This window comes from Ovis aries, chromosome 12, assembly GCF_016772045.2.
Source record: "Ovis aries strain OAR_USU_Benz2616 breed Rambouillet chromosome 12, ARS-UI_Ramb_v3.0, whole genome shotgun sequence".
Taxonomy (NCBI): domain Eukaryota; kingdom Metazoa; phylum Chordata; class Mammalia; order Artiodactyla; family Bovidae; genus Ovis; species Ovis aries.
Genome location: NC_056065.1, coordinates 45,499,844 through 45,513,877, shown reverse-complemented (window position 1 = coordinate 45,513,877; position 14,034 = coordinate 45,499,844).

Below are 14,034 nucleotides of genomic sequence, written 5' to 3'. Positions count from 1 at the left end.
CACCCATCTATCCATTGTCCATCTGCCCACCCATCCTCCAACCCCTTCACCTATTTATCCATATATCTGTATATCCATCTCCATCCATCATACATTTATCCATCCCAACGAGCATCCATCCATCATCCATCCATTTATTTACCCATCCACTCATGATCTACTCACCCACTCACCCATCATCCATCTACCCACCCACCCTCCAACCCTTCCACCTATCCATTCACCCATATGTCCATCCATTCTTTTTTTTATTTATCTAATAATGACGTATTGGACATTCCCTTTATTTATATGTCAGGTTGTGAGAAGCAAAGCAGATTCTTTGCCTTCCCCAAGCTTATTGTCCCCCAGAGGATAGAAACAATTAAACGTGTGTGTGTGTGTGTGCATGTGTGTGTGTATGTGTGTGTGTGTGTGTATGTATGTGTTGGGGGTGGGTGCCAGGCAAAGAGAGTAAGGACTGCTTGGGAAATGCATGGCAGGGTCACCAAACATGGTCCAGGAGGATCAGGAAGACTTCATGGAGGAAGTGATTCTTACCTCCTTGACTACATGTAAATAACTTGGGGACCGGGATTGTGCATTTTAGTGTCATCAACAGGCAGTCAATTGAGTGCCTACTACTTCTATGAGGTCCTAGGGTTACAAAGAGGGGTGAAGATACAAAATAAATAGTAATGCAAAGCAATGGTTAATAACTGCTTGTTCAATGAATTCATGGGTGAATGTGCCTTTGCCAGGCTTATATTTGCTGAGAAATGCTCTCAGCACATGTTCAATCTGTGACTCCCCATGAGTAAGAAGCTTAGAAGAGCTCATCTGAGTTTTCAGTTAGTTCATGAATATGCAAGCAAGCTTCCTTTTAATCTCAAATATTATTTTATTAGATGTACTTTAATTTATTTATTAGACCTGTCTTTCACTTGGATCTATGAGAAATTTAATGAAGGCATCATTCCATCTTCGGTGTGGTCGGTAGAGGGTAGACAGCTAGTCTAGCAGGTGATGTCCTGAGTGAAAAATTCCTGAAGACCTTGATTAGCACCGATGACCAGAGAGATGCTGGGCTTATTATGACCACAGAATCACCATGATTACAACCACTAGCATAAACCCTCATGATGTGTAGTGGCATATGTGACCCCCTGACGTCTGCCATATGCCGTAAAGCCAGAGAGCCCAGCTCATCCTTGAGTGTCTCCTGGGGGGACAGAGGCTGACTCCCTGCAGGTGAGGTCTGACTGAGATCTCGCCAGCATCATTTTGTTAGCAGGAATGACTGTGGCTTAGCTGGAAATGTAATAGCTGCTCAAGGTCAGACTGTAAGCCAGAGCAGAGGTGCTTGGTGAGCTTGCCACTGGATGGCCTAGCTTTGTGCCAGTCTGCAGGCCTCTCCCAGCTGGCAGGGGCATTGCAGGGGGCGGCTCACCTTCCACTCAGCAGCAAAGGGAGAAACCAGGAGCTGCCGACTCCCAGCAGCTGTGTTCACACTCTCAGCAAGGTCCACAGTGCAGGCTTTCTAAAGCATTGCCACTTACCAAAATTAACTCTAAAGGAAATCTGCCATGTAGTGGTTTCATCATGAGATATTATCATCATATCAGATGATGGTACATAGCAGCACAAGATTCGAGAGCTCGCCAGTCCCCTCTCCACCTCCTTCTCCGGTGGGGTCCAGATGCCTCCCTAAGCAGGTTGGAGGCATGGAGGGATGGCTCCTCTCTCCTGGTGTTGGGTGATTTGTCAAGGGCAAAGCTCTAGGGCTGGTGAGGCACCCCTGGGGTTCTGGGCGTGGGAATATTCAATGGATGCACCTCTGCTGGTCTAGCTGCCCGGGTTCCTATAGCTCCCCAGGTTCCTGCAGCTCCCCCATGTCACTGGGATGGATTGATGGCACCCTGCCCACCAGGCTGCAGCTTCATTTGCTGCTCTCTGCACGGGCTGCCGCTGTGACGAGCCTCGATTCACGAGGTGCATCTCCAGCCGCCCGCAGCCAGCAGAGTGGCAGAAAGGGCCTCCCTCTCCATGACCCACAAAGAGTTTGAGGACAGTCTAGAAGTGTCAGGAGGGAGCCAAAGGGTGCCAGCTGGTGGGGGGTGGGATGTGCCATAATGATGCAAATTCTCACTAATGGTCAGATGTTTTATTCTCCCACATAGCCCCCTCCTCTCCCATCACTCTTCCCTGCCAACCAAAAATATCCTGGGAGCTTCTCTGACTAGCCATAGAAATTAGCTTCTAACACATTGGATTTCTGAAATTTGGAACTTCTTTTCCAGAGAGTCTAGCCACGCAGGAGGAGTGTCGAGGTTTGTACCCCAGCGTGATGTGCCAGGTGGCCCCAGAGAAACACAGAGGATCCCCAGGACGGTTAGCACGATTTCTGGGGTTCACTTCTCTGCCTTAGTCTCCTCTCCAGAGAAAGTCATAATCCCAGAGGCACAGACTTAGTGAGCCCTGAGCCTCCCCAGTACAAAAGTGGACTCTTTGCAACCCCATTGGCCAGGTTCGTCTGTCCTCCAGTATCTCCTGGAGTCATTGGGGTCACAAAAGAGTCTGACATGACTTAGTGACTAAACAACAATATACAAGTTCTGTAAAACACTTTTCGGCTTCCTTGGTGGCTCAGTGATAAAGAATCCATCTGCCAATGCAGGAGACATGGGTTTGATCCCTGGGTCACGAAGGTCCGCTGGAGAAGGAAATAGCAACCTACTCCAGCATTCTTTACCTGGGAAATCCCATGGACAGAGGAGCCTGGCAAAGTACAGTCTATATGGTCATGAAAGAGTCAGACGCAACTTAGCAACTAAACAACAATAATTGTATCCTATTCCATTATATCAATATACTGTGATTCATTCACCAGAGCAATTCAATGAAGCGATTCGTAGGTGATTTCCACTTTCTCCATCAGAAACTAGGCTGTGGTGCTTGTCACTGTTTGTGTATCTGTCCACCCCAATTGGTAGGACCAGCCTCCATCCTTTTTTGTTTGTTTTTTTGGCCATACCACGTATCTTGTGGGATTTAGTTCCCTGACCAGGGACCAAACCTAGGTCCCCTGCCGTGAAAGTGCAGATCCCTAAGCACCGGACTTCCAGGGAATTCCCTCCCTATCTTTTTATGAGCAGTTGTTGTTGTTGTTGTTGTTGTTCAGTCACTCAGTCATGCCTGACTCTTTGTGACCCCATGGACTGCAGCACTCCAGGCTTCCCTGTCCATCGCTATCTCCCAGAGTTTGCTCAAACTCATGTCCACTGAGTCGATGATGCCATCCAACCATCTCATCCTCTTTGTTCCTGTCTCCTCTTGCCTTCAATCTTTCCCAACATCAGGGTCTTTTCCAATGAGTTGGCTTTTCACATCAGGTGGCCAAAGTATTGGCGCTTCAGCTTCAGCATCAGTCCTTCCAATGAATATTCAGCGTTGATTTCCTTTAGGATTGACTGGTTTGATCTACTTGCAGTCCAAGGGACTCTCAAGAGTCTTCTCTAGCACCACAGTTTGAAAGCATCAATTCTTTAGCGCTCAGCCTTCTTTATAGTCCAACTCTAGCTGGTTAAAGTGACTGTTTAGTAAATAGGAGATCCTGGGTTTATATCCCAGGGATGCCTGGTACAGCTGACTGTAGTATAAGCAGTTGACATGGCACTAATTTACTTTTGGGAACCCATCCCTTTGTAAATGTCAAGTTGCTTACATGTGGGTCAATGTTCCTGGAACTTTCTCAGCTTCCTGAAATGGGGATAATAATTTGCTAGAGCATCGTGAGGAGTTCTCTCTTGCACCAACAGGATTATACGCTGCCTGCAAACAGGGACTGCTATTTCTTTCTGAGCCAAACCTAACCCTGCCCATCTGCCACAAGTCTTTGCCCAGTGTCCTACACTTGGTGGACTCACCAAGGGTGACTGCTGCTTGCCAGGTGAGAAGGACCCATGTTAGGAGCCCCAGGCTCGAGGACTGCATGCTGTGAGCTGCCTTAAGGTCATCTCTGTGCCTTTTACCTCATTCTCTCAGCCACCTACCTCCCCTGGCAGTGAAACATCGTTTTCTAGTAAATGATGTGTCTGACATTTACCAAATCTTTATGTGACAATTTGGAAGGAACCAGTTGCATTGAACAGCCTTATTAATACGCAGTGAGGTGATTAGGGGGACGTCATGGCCATTGGACCATAGGGCTCTGATTTACGAGCTCGGAAGAGAGGAGGCGAGAGGTCTCTATTGACCAAAACACCTTTAGCACAATTCAGGTTGTCATGAATGAAAGCCAAGGATTTTCCAGATGGTGCAGCCCTGCAACTCGAGGGTGGGGCTGAGTGCTCTCTGAAAGTGTGGACAGCATGTTTCCATTGGGGAGTGTGTGCTCTGGAGGTGGGGGAATTTAGCACCCAGGGCACTTAGGCCTTCCGGGTCGGGGGCAAGATAGAGGAGAGCTTTTCCTCGTCTCCGATGGTTTGGTTCACATTGTGAGTCTCTGTGAAATTGTAGCCATCTTCCAAGGGAAATGGCATAGGACAGTGATCAAAGCATGTTCCTGGAGTGAGACCCACCTACACCGGAATCCCGGTGTCACTCGTACCTGCCTAGAGGACTTGGGCAAATTGTCTAACAGCTGTGAGCCTCAGGCCTCTGACCATGACGATGAGTGATGGTATTACTTCCTGTCCAGAGTCATTGCCTGAATCAAATGGGCGCATGCATGTCACACACAGTTTCCAAAGCTCACTTAGTGCTCAGGACTTGTTGCCTTTCTCTTTTTTTTAAAAAAACCATTTATTTATTTGGCTGTACTGTTCTTAGTTGTGGCCTGTGGGATCTGGTTCCCTGACAAGGGATCGAACCTCAGGTTGTTATTAATCCCCCTGCATTGGGAGCTTGGAGTCTCAGCCACTGGACCACCAGGGAAGTCCCCTCACTGGGGCTGGAAACAGTCCCTACAGGTCACTGCTGCTCTCAGCCCTGGTGCAGAACCCATCGGAGATCTTTCTGAAGACCTTCCATAGTCAAGACACTGCTAGGTCCATAGAAGACCACTCCCCGAATGGATATGGTGTTCGCCCAAGGGTTTGCAGCCTTCTGGGGAGGCTGACGTGTGGAACCCACTGGAATAAAAACCAAGGGCCAGTGCAGGGAGGGCCGAGGTTGAGGAACCCTGTGCTCTGGGAGGGTTGAGGTGCTACATTTAATCTCACGTTGGGGAGGGAGGTGGTGCAGCGTTAGAGATGGGCCTCCAAGAACCAAACAGGATTCTGAACTCTGGCCTGAGGAAGAGGAAAGGGACTTTGGGCTAAGGCGACACACAGCACAGAGACGTGGAGGCCTGGGCGCCACTGGGGCTTAAGGCCACATGTGGAAAAGGGTGGCCAAGTGGGCTGAGCCCAGCTGGCAGAGGGCTGTGGATGCCACGCTAAGGTGCCAGGGGTGCTGAAAGAGTGTGACTCAGTGTGTCCCTGAGCACGTCCCTGAGTGTGGGGAGCCTCACTCTGGAGGAGGCCATGTTGAGACTCTCGGTGTCCGGGGGCGGGGGGGAGAGGTGGCTCTAAGGTCTAGGGGCGGGGTGGGAGGTGAAGGCAGGGGTTGGCACCCAGGGCTGGCTGGCTGACCCACCCCATCAGAGTGTCACCGCCCTGTTTGTGCCACCGTCACCAGCTGAAAGTCTGGCACTTGCACGGGAGGACTTTCTCGAGTCTGTAGAGACTCATAAGACATGGCCCCTGTTCTCAGGAACCAGAAGGCAAGTGCCAGTGAGGCAGGGCCTGCAGGGGCCAAGAGAGGACCAGAGTCGGGGCTGGGTCCAGTGGGTGGGGGCAGAGAAGAGGAGGGGCGGGGAGGGAGGCAGTCTGTGTCTGGAGGGGAGGAGACCCCGTGCACAGATGGCAGGGAATCAGCTTATGCCTCCCTGAGAATCCAGCTGCTCAATGGGAGAGAATTGCCCCCTTTCTCTTGTTAGAAAACAGTATATGTTCATTGTGGAAAACTGGGAACCCCGGTGGGTAAAAAGTCCCTGGGGCCACAGAGAACCACTGATGAAAACGTGGAGCCTGGGACTCATTCTTACTCGCATCCAAATATTCCCTTTGGGGGTTTTGAAAGGCTGATTTGAGTCCAAAGAAAGGCTCCTTGGGCCCCTAATGGAGAATTCCCTGGGGTTCTTTAACTTCAGGGACTAAGTGTCAGTGTCACTGGGGAACATGGCCCCCGTGCAGCCAAGTCAAGGAGGCCGAGATGTGAGCACCAGCTCTGGCCTGGTGCTCTCTGCCCAGTTTCCCTGGCCCCAAGGCTCCCGGCGTCCCACAATGCCCCTGGGGCTTCATCCCATCCCCAGACCACCCCCGCCTCACTGCAGCCCTCCCCAGCCTGACCCTTTCCTGTGAGAAAGCTCCTTCTCTGTTGTCTCCTGCCATCTGGAACACCCCTCTGCCTCTCTCCGCCTCATCACCCCTCCATCTGCACCGAAGGTCACTTCCCTGATGCTGTTATTAATCCAGTTGCATTTGCAGAGGTTTTTGTCTTATGTTGGAAAAAAGCAAAAAGTCATTGTTCAGGTCATGACGGAGGTGATGGCTGCAAGTCCTGGCCTTGGAGGTGATCACTCCAGCTTTTCTGCCTGGGACCCAGTGAGGGGTCGGGCAGAGAGGGTCATCACTTCTGGGCTCGGGTGCTGGGCAGCTGAGATGGTTTCTGGGGCCCTGCAGCCCCTGGGCACCAGGCCAACTAGGCAGGAGAACCGTGCCAACGGCTTTCCTGAGAGCCGAGGGCGTAGGCCATCAGAGCCTGTCCTGCTGTGGGCAGATGACGTGTTTCCTGCTCTAGGGCCTCCCCTCCTGATCTCAGAATGACCCAGCTCCATGCCCACTGCCAGTGGGAGCCATCAGCAGTCAGAGTGGGAGGTACCCTTGTGCGCCCAGGAGGGACATGGTGGGCAGAATAGGGGCCATTGCTGGGTCCCCAGGTGCTTGTATGCAAAAGAAGGCAGATTTGTCCACCTGCAAGGGGGCTGCCAACTCAGGGAACATTTGAGTCTGTGCCCTGAATGAGAGTGCCCCTCCTGTGTGGAGCAGGAGGTCTTGGTTCAGGCCCTTAGGGACCTGCCCAGGCAGCGTCTTTGCCCTGTGATGTGGTTTGAAGATGGGAAGAAGCCAGATGCTGTCCAGGCCACATCTGGAGAGGAAGGGCGGGCAGGAGAGAGAGGAGAGCTGGCTGGCTGGGGGTGGTGGTGGGGGGAGGCGTATCAGGCAGAGAGGGGTGCAGCCATACTCAGCTGATGCACCTGGCCTGTGAGGTTTCCACTCAAAGCCTGTGGGGTCCAGGAATCCTGAGATGGGGGTGGGGAGGCAGTGGTTGCTCTCCCACCCCGCCCTGCTCCGCATCAGACAGCCCAGGAGGGAGCTGAGTTCAGGTTCCACTTGGCAACTCCATGACCCTGAGTCACTGAGATGTGGCTTCCTCCTCTGAGAAATGGGGGACTAACAGCAGAGGCCTTTTGGGGTGGTGCGGGTGGAAGGAGAGAACCCTGCGAGCTCAAACAAAGCGAGCGGGGTCCCCCCATGAGGCTACAGGAGCGGGGACAGCTCAGCTGCCCGGTGTCGTGCTGGGGCTGCACACGGTGCTGGCCGAGGATGTGGAAGAGGTCCAGCATTGTGGGGAGACACCCTCTTCATGGTTGGGGGCCTGTGGAAGGACTCCCAGGCGGAGGGATCTCTCCCTGACCCAGAGCCCCCAGCCCTTTGCACAGGGCTGCAGGCTGAGGTTGACTGCCTGTTGGGGCAGACAGTGTGGTTGACTCTGAGCTCCATTGAAGGCGGAAGGGCCCCTGGACCCCCAAGGCCTGGCTGTGCCTGTGCGGGACCGCGAGGTCAGTCTGAGCAGGGCTTCCAGTCGCCTCGGCCAGGAGGAGCCAACATCTGCCTCCAGAAGCTGCCGTCCATCTGACTACCCTATTCACGTTGGAACCAGAAGCCTGATTTTCTCCAGGTTGCATTTTTATGTTTCTCACTAAAGGTTGAAAAGAAAAAGTTCCTAGGCAGAACAGTTCTATTTCAATGCACAGAATTCCTATCCTGGGTTATTTTCTTGATACGCTTCTCTGTTACGTGTTTTTTACCGATGGATTTCCTCACTAGACTGTAAGCTCCCTGAGGACCAGAGAGTGCCTGTCTGTGCCTTGCTGCACCCCCAGGGCCAACAGTGATGCTGCAGGAAAGGTGTGCTGAGCAGATGGAGAGACCAGTGTTTGCGGTGACTTTTTTGGGTCAGCTGGAAGGTGGCCCCGGCTGCTGTTCACGCAAGCGCCTACCTTGGCAGTGTCTTCTCTCTCCCTATCTTCCTCTTAATAGTAATGGATTATGGGAAAGAAGAACAATGCCCATTAAGAGGTTCCCCTACATTTGATTTGAGGAAGTTTTCATCAGAAGGGCTCCATTTATTGGTCTTTAGCGTATAGCTGTATTCCCTTCTCACAAAATGAATATTGCCTTGTCTCCTTGAGAAAAATTGATTTCAACCAGGAAGGAGAATAGCAAACTCCCTCCTCCCCCTTTTCTTCTTCTTCTTCTTTTTTTTTTCCTCCCACTGAGACAGAATTTATCTCTTAGGTAGGTGGGGGGTGGGGGAGGGGGGAAACAGGAATAATTGGACCAGAAGCTAATTCCCAGAGATTCATTGTCTCGGAAGCTCCCGCCAGAACGTGGGAAGCTTGCCTTGAATTGCATGCTAATGATAAATGACAACTCTAACAGACCATCACATTGAGATGTTCGGTCCTTCCTGCTAGGAGCTGACACATTAATTTTCTCTCAGATTTACATTGGATTATTAATAAAATATCAGTGTTGGAAAATGACAGTAAGGGTCTGTGGAAGTGCCCAGCTCTATTTAGGGCCAAATGAGAGGTCGGTGGGGTCAAACTTGACCCAGACACCCGGTGGCATTTGAACAATGATGCCCTTTTTGGCTCCTCCAGGCTCACCTCCCAAACCTGGGTTGCAGCCAGAGGCAGGAATGGAAGGCCTGCTTTCTTATGGATAATATTGAGTCCTCAGATGGGGAGGCCATTCATTCACTCTCTCTCTCACCTTTTTCTCTTTGCTTCCTCTGTGGCCAAGCACTTAAAATGGAAGGGATGCTTTCTGCATGTTCCATTTTCAAGAGAAGAGAGAGGATTTCCTTTGTTCCAGCCACTGAGTTGCTTGATTACCTCACTCATTGAGCATTTATGGAGTGTTTGCTGTTTACAAGATTTTATGTTGGGGGAGGAGGTATAAGAACAAGGCAACCTGGGTGAGGCAGACATGTCACGTCCAAAGTCACCCCACTCTTGGCTTTTTAAAAATTTTTTTGGTTGTGCTGGGTCTTCGCTGCTGGTCGGGCTTTTCTCTAGATGCTGTGAGCAGGGGCTGCTCTCTAGTTGAGATGAGTGGCCTCCTCACTGAGGTGGTTCTTCTTACTGTGGAGCACAGGCTCTAGGCACACGGGTCTCAGTAGTTACATTACGTGGATTCAGTAGTTGCGGCTCTCGGGCTCTAGAGCAGAGGCTCAGTAGTTGTGCACAAGGCTTAGCTGCTCCCCAGCACGTGGGAATCTTCCCGGATCAGGGATGGAACCCATGACTCTTGCACTGGCAGACAGATTCCTTACCACTGAGCCGTCAGGGAAGCCCGCTCTGCTTTAAAACCTTCCCATCCCCCTGAAGGTCAAGTTCAGAATTCTTAGAGGAGTGGTGGGCTGCAGGTTGGAGGGCACAAGCCCCTGCCCCAACCTAGCCGAGACCCTCCTGGTATATACCCTTTTCGGTACCCTCTACTTTTCTTCCTCGCATTTACCAACGTGTCTGCCATCATTGATGTCGCCTTGTGTTGCGTGTCAGTGAAGTGAAGTGAAAGTGAAAGTTGCCCAGTTGAATGTCATGCCTGCCTGAAAACCCAGACTCCTCACTTCTCCTTTATGGCAGGTAACACAGTTGTTACCTGGGTAACCTGTGTTTTTCATCATGCTTAGGACAAAATCCGCCCTCGCTCAGGACCCCTCATCCAGGCCCGCCCTGCTCTCTGGCCCCTTCTTCTGCCTGCATGCCCCCACCACTTGCTCCTGCCCTCTAGTCATGCCCCAGGAGTACCAATGGGGCCCCCATCTTATTATCTTCTTTATGAGAAAGCTCTTTCCTGGGGAGCTTCCCCAGGTGAGCCCTTGCCTTCTTCTAGGCTTCTGTTCAGGTGTTCTGTCCTGAGAGAGGTGTCCCCGGGTGGCTGTCACCCATCACTGCCAGATGTCGTAGGATGTGCTCACTGGTGCCACCTGTCCCTCCCCTCACCCCAGCATGGGCTCCAGCAGCCCCAGTGCTTCTTGCTCCTCCTCCACCCACATGTTCTTCCCCCCTACCCCTGAGCTTCACAAAGGTGGGGCTTTGGACCCCTCTATTCTTGCCAGTACCTAGATCGGCCTTCCACAAATGCCTGGTCCATGATAGCTGCTCAGTAAATATTAGTTGAATAAATCACCAAATGTCACAAGAGAATTTCAAGCTGAGTGCCTTGGGAGCTTTAGTGAGTCCCTGCAGACCTGCTGTGGAGTGATTCGTAGTCATGACCATCCCCTGGTCCAGGCAGCCCTTTCTTTTCTGTGACCTCCAGCTACCATTGAAATGAGCTGTTCTGTGGTTAGCAGCCTGCGTGTGGACATCCTTGGGAAAGGCACTGGCTCTGCCTCTGAGTTCTGGAAGCTTGAGCTGCCCCCCTTCTGCTTTCGGCCCTCCAGGAGGACTGTGGGCCCTGGAGAAGAGGGTCTGGGGGCTACCCGCCAGGGGGAGACCCTGCGCAGCATAGAGGGCAGGCCTCCACGTGGTCTGCACATGGCTGACCATGCCCCCACTGGAGTCATCTCTGCCTTTATTCAGAAAAGTGACAGCAATGCCAAGGGGTCCTCCAGCTGGCTGAGGGAGTGACTTCTGGGATCTAAGCCATCATGGGCAGGAGCAGCAGCCATGCTGGTGTGGCTCGCAGGGGGCTCTCAGGCATATGAATCTCCCCAGCCGTTTGTCCCCTGATAAGAAAGCCTCTTTTACGATTTTCAATTTGCCCTTATTCTGATGAAAAGGAGCCAGGGTTGGACCGCCCAAGACGGAGCTAATCAAATAAAGCAAATTGGTGTTACCTTCTCCTCGTCCTTATTATTTCTATAGCTCCAGCTGGAATTTATTATGAAAAGCAATTGGTTTTCATATCTGGCAGATTGCAGCCCAGGCCGGGCCTGACAGCCCTTTCTTCCTGATCGTTCCATAAATAGCCCAGAGTGGCCAGACTGGGGCAGGGGCGGGGAGGACACAGGCTGTCCCCCACCCGCTCCCTTGCTCCTGGTCCCCCAAATCGTGAAGACCCTATAAACAAGGCAGAAGAAGAGGCCGGGCTGAAAGGTAATAAGCTAGCCCCTTCCCATGAGGCTTGAGCTGTCGCCGTGGAGTCTCGGGGTTCCATTTGGTGTCCCATCAACCTTGCTATGCTCTCGCCATCAATTACCACTCTCGCTGGGTTTGTGTGCGAGGGAGATAAGCAGGGGAGACATTCCTTTTCCAGGTTTCTTTCCTCCCCTTGCAACAAAAGGAAGAACTATAGGAACAATTTAAATCAAGCTCAAATGATCCTTTCTTTGTATGAAGCGTTGAATGGTTCCCGGGGGTTCTGAAAATGCCCTGGCTCGTTGCTGCTAGAGAAGGAGAGAGGGTCCCTGGGATGTGCTGGGGATTCATAGCAAGATGCTGGGAAGGGGTGCAGTGGGTGGCTCACCGGTTCTGCCCATATGAGCTGTGTGACCTTGGGAAAGTTAATTCCTTTTGTGTGCCTCAGACCTTCTCACCTGGAAAATGAGGGTAACAATACCCAGCCATGAAAGTGGTTGTGGGATTAGGTTGAGAAATGGGTGTAAAGGGCTTTCCTCTATGTCTGACACACCGTAAACAGAGCCTCTTGTTGTCATAGTAATTGTTGCCATGCTTATTATTGACATTTTGGACCAGGCTGTGTACTTGTAATGGTGCATTTAAATCAGGTCGTTCTGTGTTGGGAAGATCAGGAAGAAAGGTGTGGATACATAAATATGTGAGCTGCAATTAGAGGTGGCATTTCTCATTTCCTAACTGCCCACTAGAATGGAGATTTAGCACTATTTCAGGAGTAGCAGCCGTGGCTCCAGGACACTGCATTTGTGCCATGTCACAGGGGCCTATTTTACACTTGGGGTCAGGTCCGGGAGGCCATTAGAACTGCACGGACGGCATTTTCCTGTAGCCGGTCCCTGCCATGTGCCTCACTGTGGGAGGGATGTGACCAAAAGCAAGGACAAGAACAGAAGAGTCTGCCCAGGGCTTGGGTTCCAGTTGGACAAAGGGAAGTTCTTTGGAGATGCTTACTGTTTTAGAAGTCACCCAGATATTGTTCGTATAGCCAAGGTCTTTCCAGTAGTCATGTTTGGATGTGAGAGCTGAGCAGAGAAGAATTGATGCTTTTGAACTGGGATGCTGGAGTAGACTCTTGAGAGTCCCTTGGACAGTAAGGAGATCAAACCAGGCACTCTAAAAGGAAATCAACCTTGAACACTCATTGGAAGGAATGATGCTGAAGCTGAAGTTCTAGGACTTTGGCTGTGTGTGCTGTGCTTAGTCACTCAGTCATGTCTGACTCTTTGCAAACCCATGGACTGCCACCTGCCAGGCTCCCCTGTCCATGGGGATTCTCCAGTCAAGATTACTGGAATATTGTAAAGTAATTAGTCTCCAATTAAAATTTTTTAAAAAGATAAAAAAAAAAAGAATACTGGAGAGGGTTGCCATGCCCTCCTTCAGGGGATCTTCCCAACCCAGGGGTTGAACCCTCGTCTCTTATGTCTCCTGCACTGGCAGGCAAGTTCCTTACCACTAGTGCCACCTGAGAAGCCCGTTTCCTGCAGGGAACCCTGCAAAAGGAAGCCAAGTTTATTATCATCAAGAGTCAAGAAGAATATGTATTCTGTGGCCTGCAGCATGCTGGGGAGCTTGTATATATTGTGTCTACTTCGACAGAGAGATCAAGTAATTTGTTCAAGGTCACACAGCTCATCCGGAGATGAGTTAAGACTTAAGATGTTACCAAAGGTTCACTCTAAATTCCATCAGCATCTTCTTTTTAAAAACTTCTTATTATGGAAAATTTCAAATACCTGCAAATGTGGAAAGACTAGTATAATCAACTACATATACTTATCACCCACTTTCAACTGTGGGAGACAGCAGACCACCAGTCTTGTCTCATCTACACACATACCCCACCACGCACATTATTTTGAAGCACACTTTAGACTGTATAATTTCACTAGTGAATATTACAGTATATATCTCTAATACATATAGGCATCTCTCTTTTATATATATGTGTGTATGTGTGTGTGTGTGTGTGTGTGTGTGTGTGCATATATACACACATATATATGCATGCTCATCCATGTCCGACTCTTTGCTACTCCATGGACTGAAGCCTGGTAGGCTCCTCTGTCTATGGGATTTTCCAGGCAAGAATACTGGAGTGGATTGCCATTTCCTTCTCCAGGGGATCTTTTCGGCCCAGGGGTCGAACCCATGTCTCTTGCATCTCCTGCAAGAGATACACTTGGAGTCTTTATCACTGAGCCACCTGGGAACCGCTGATATATATGTGCATGTGCTCAGTTGCTCAGTTGTGGCCGACTCTTTGTGACCCCATGGATTGTAGCACATCCGGTTCCTTTGTTCATGGTATTTGCCAGGCAAGAACACTGGAGTGGGTTGCCATTCCTTCTCTAGTATTTGTACATGATCACCTTAAAAATACTTCTGCACTAAAATTGTCACTCTGAAAATTAGTAATAATTCTAAACATCATTAAGTATCCAGTCATTGTTCAAAATTCCAATTTTGCAAAAACACCACCATCCTTTTTTTTTTTTTTTCAAAGTTTGTTTGACTCAGTATCCAGGTAAGATTTATACATTGTGACTGGTTGATTTATCTCTTTGTCTCTTTTA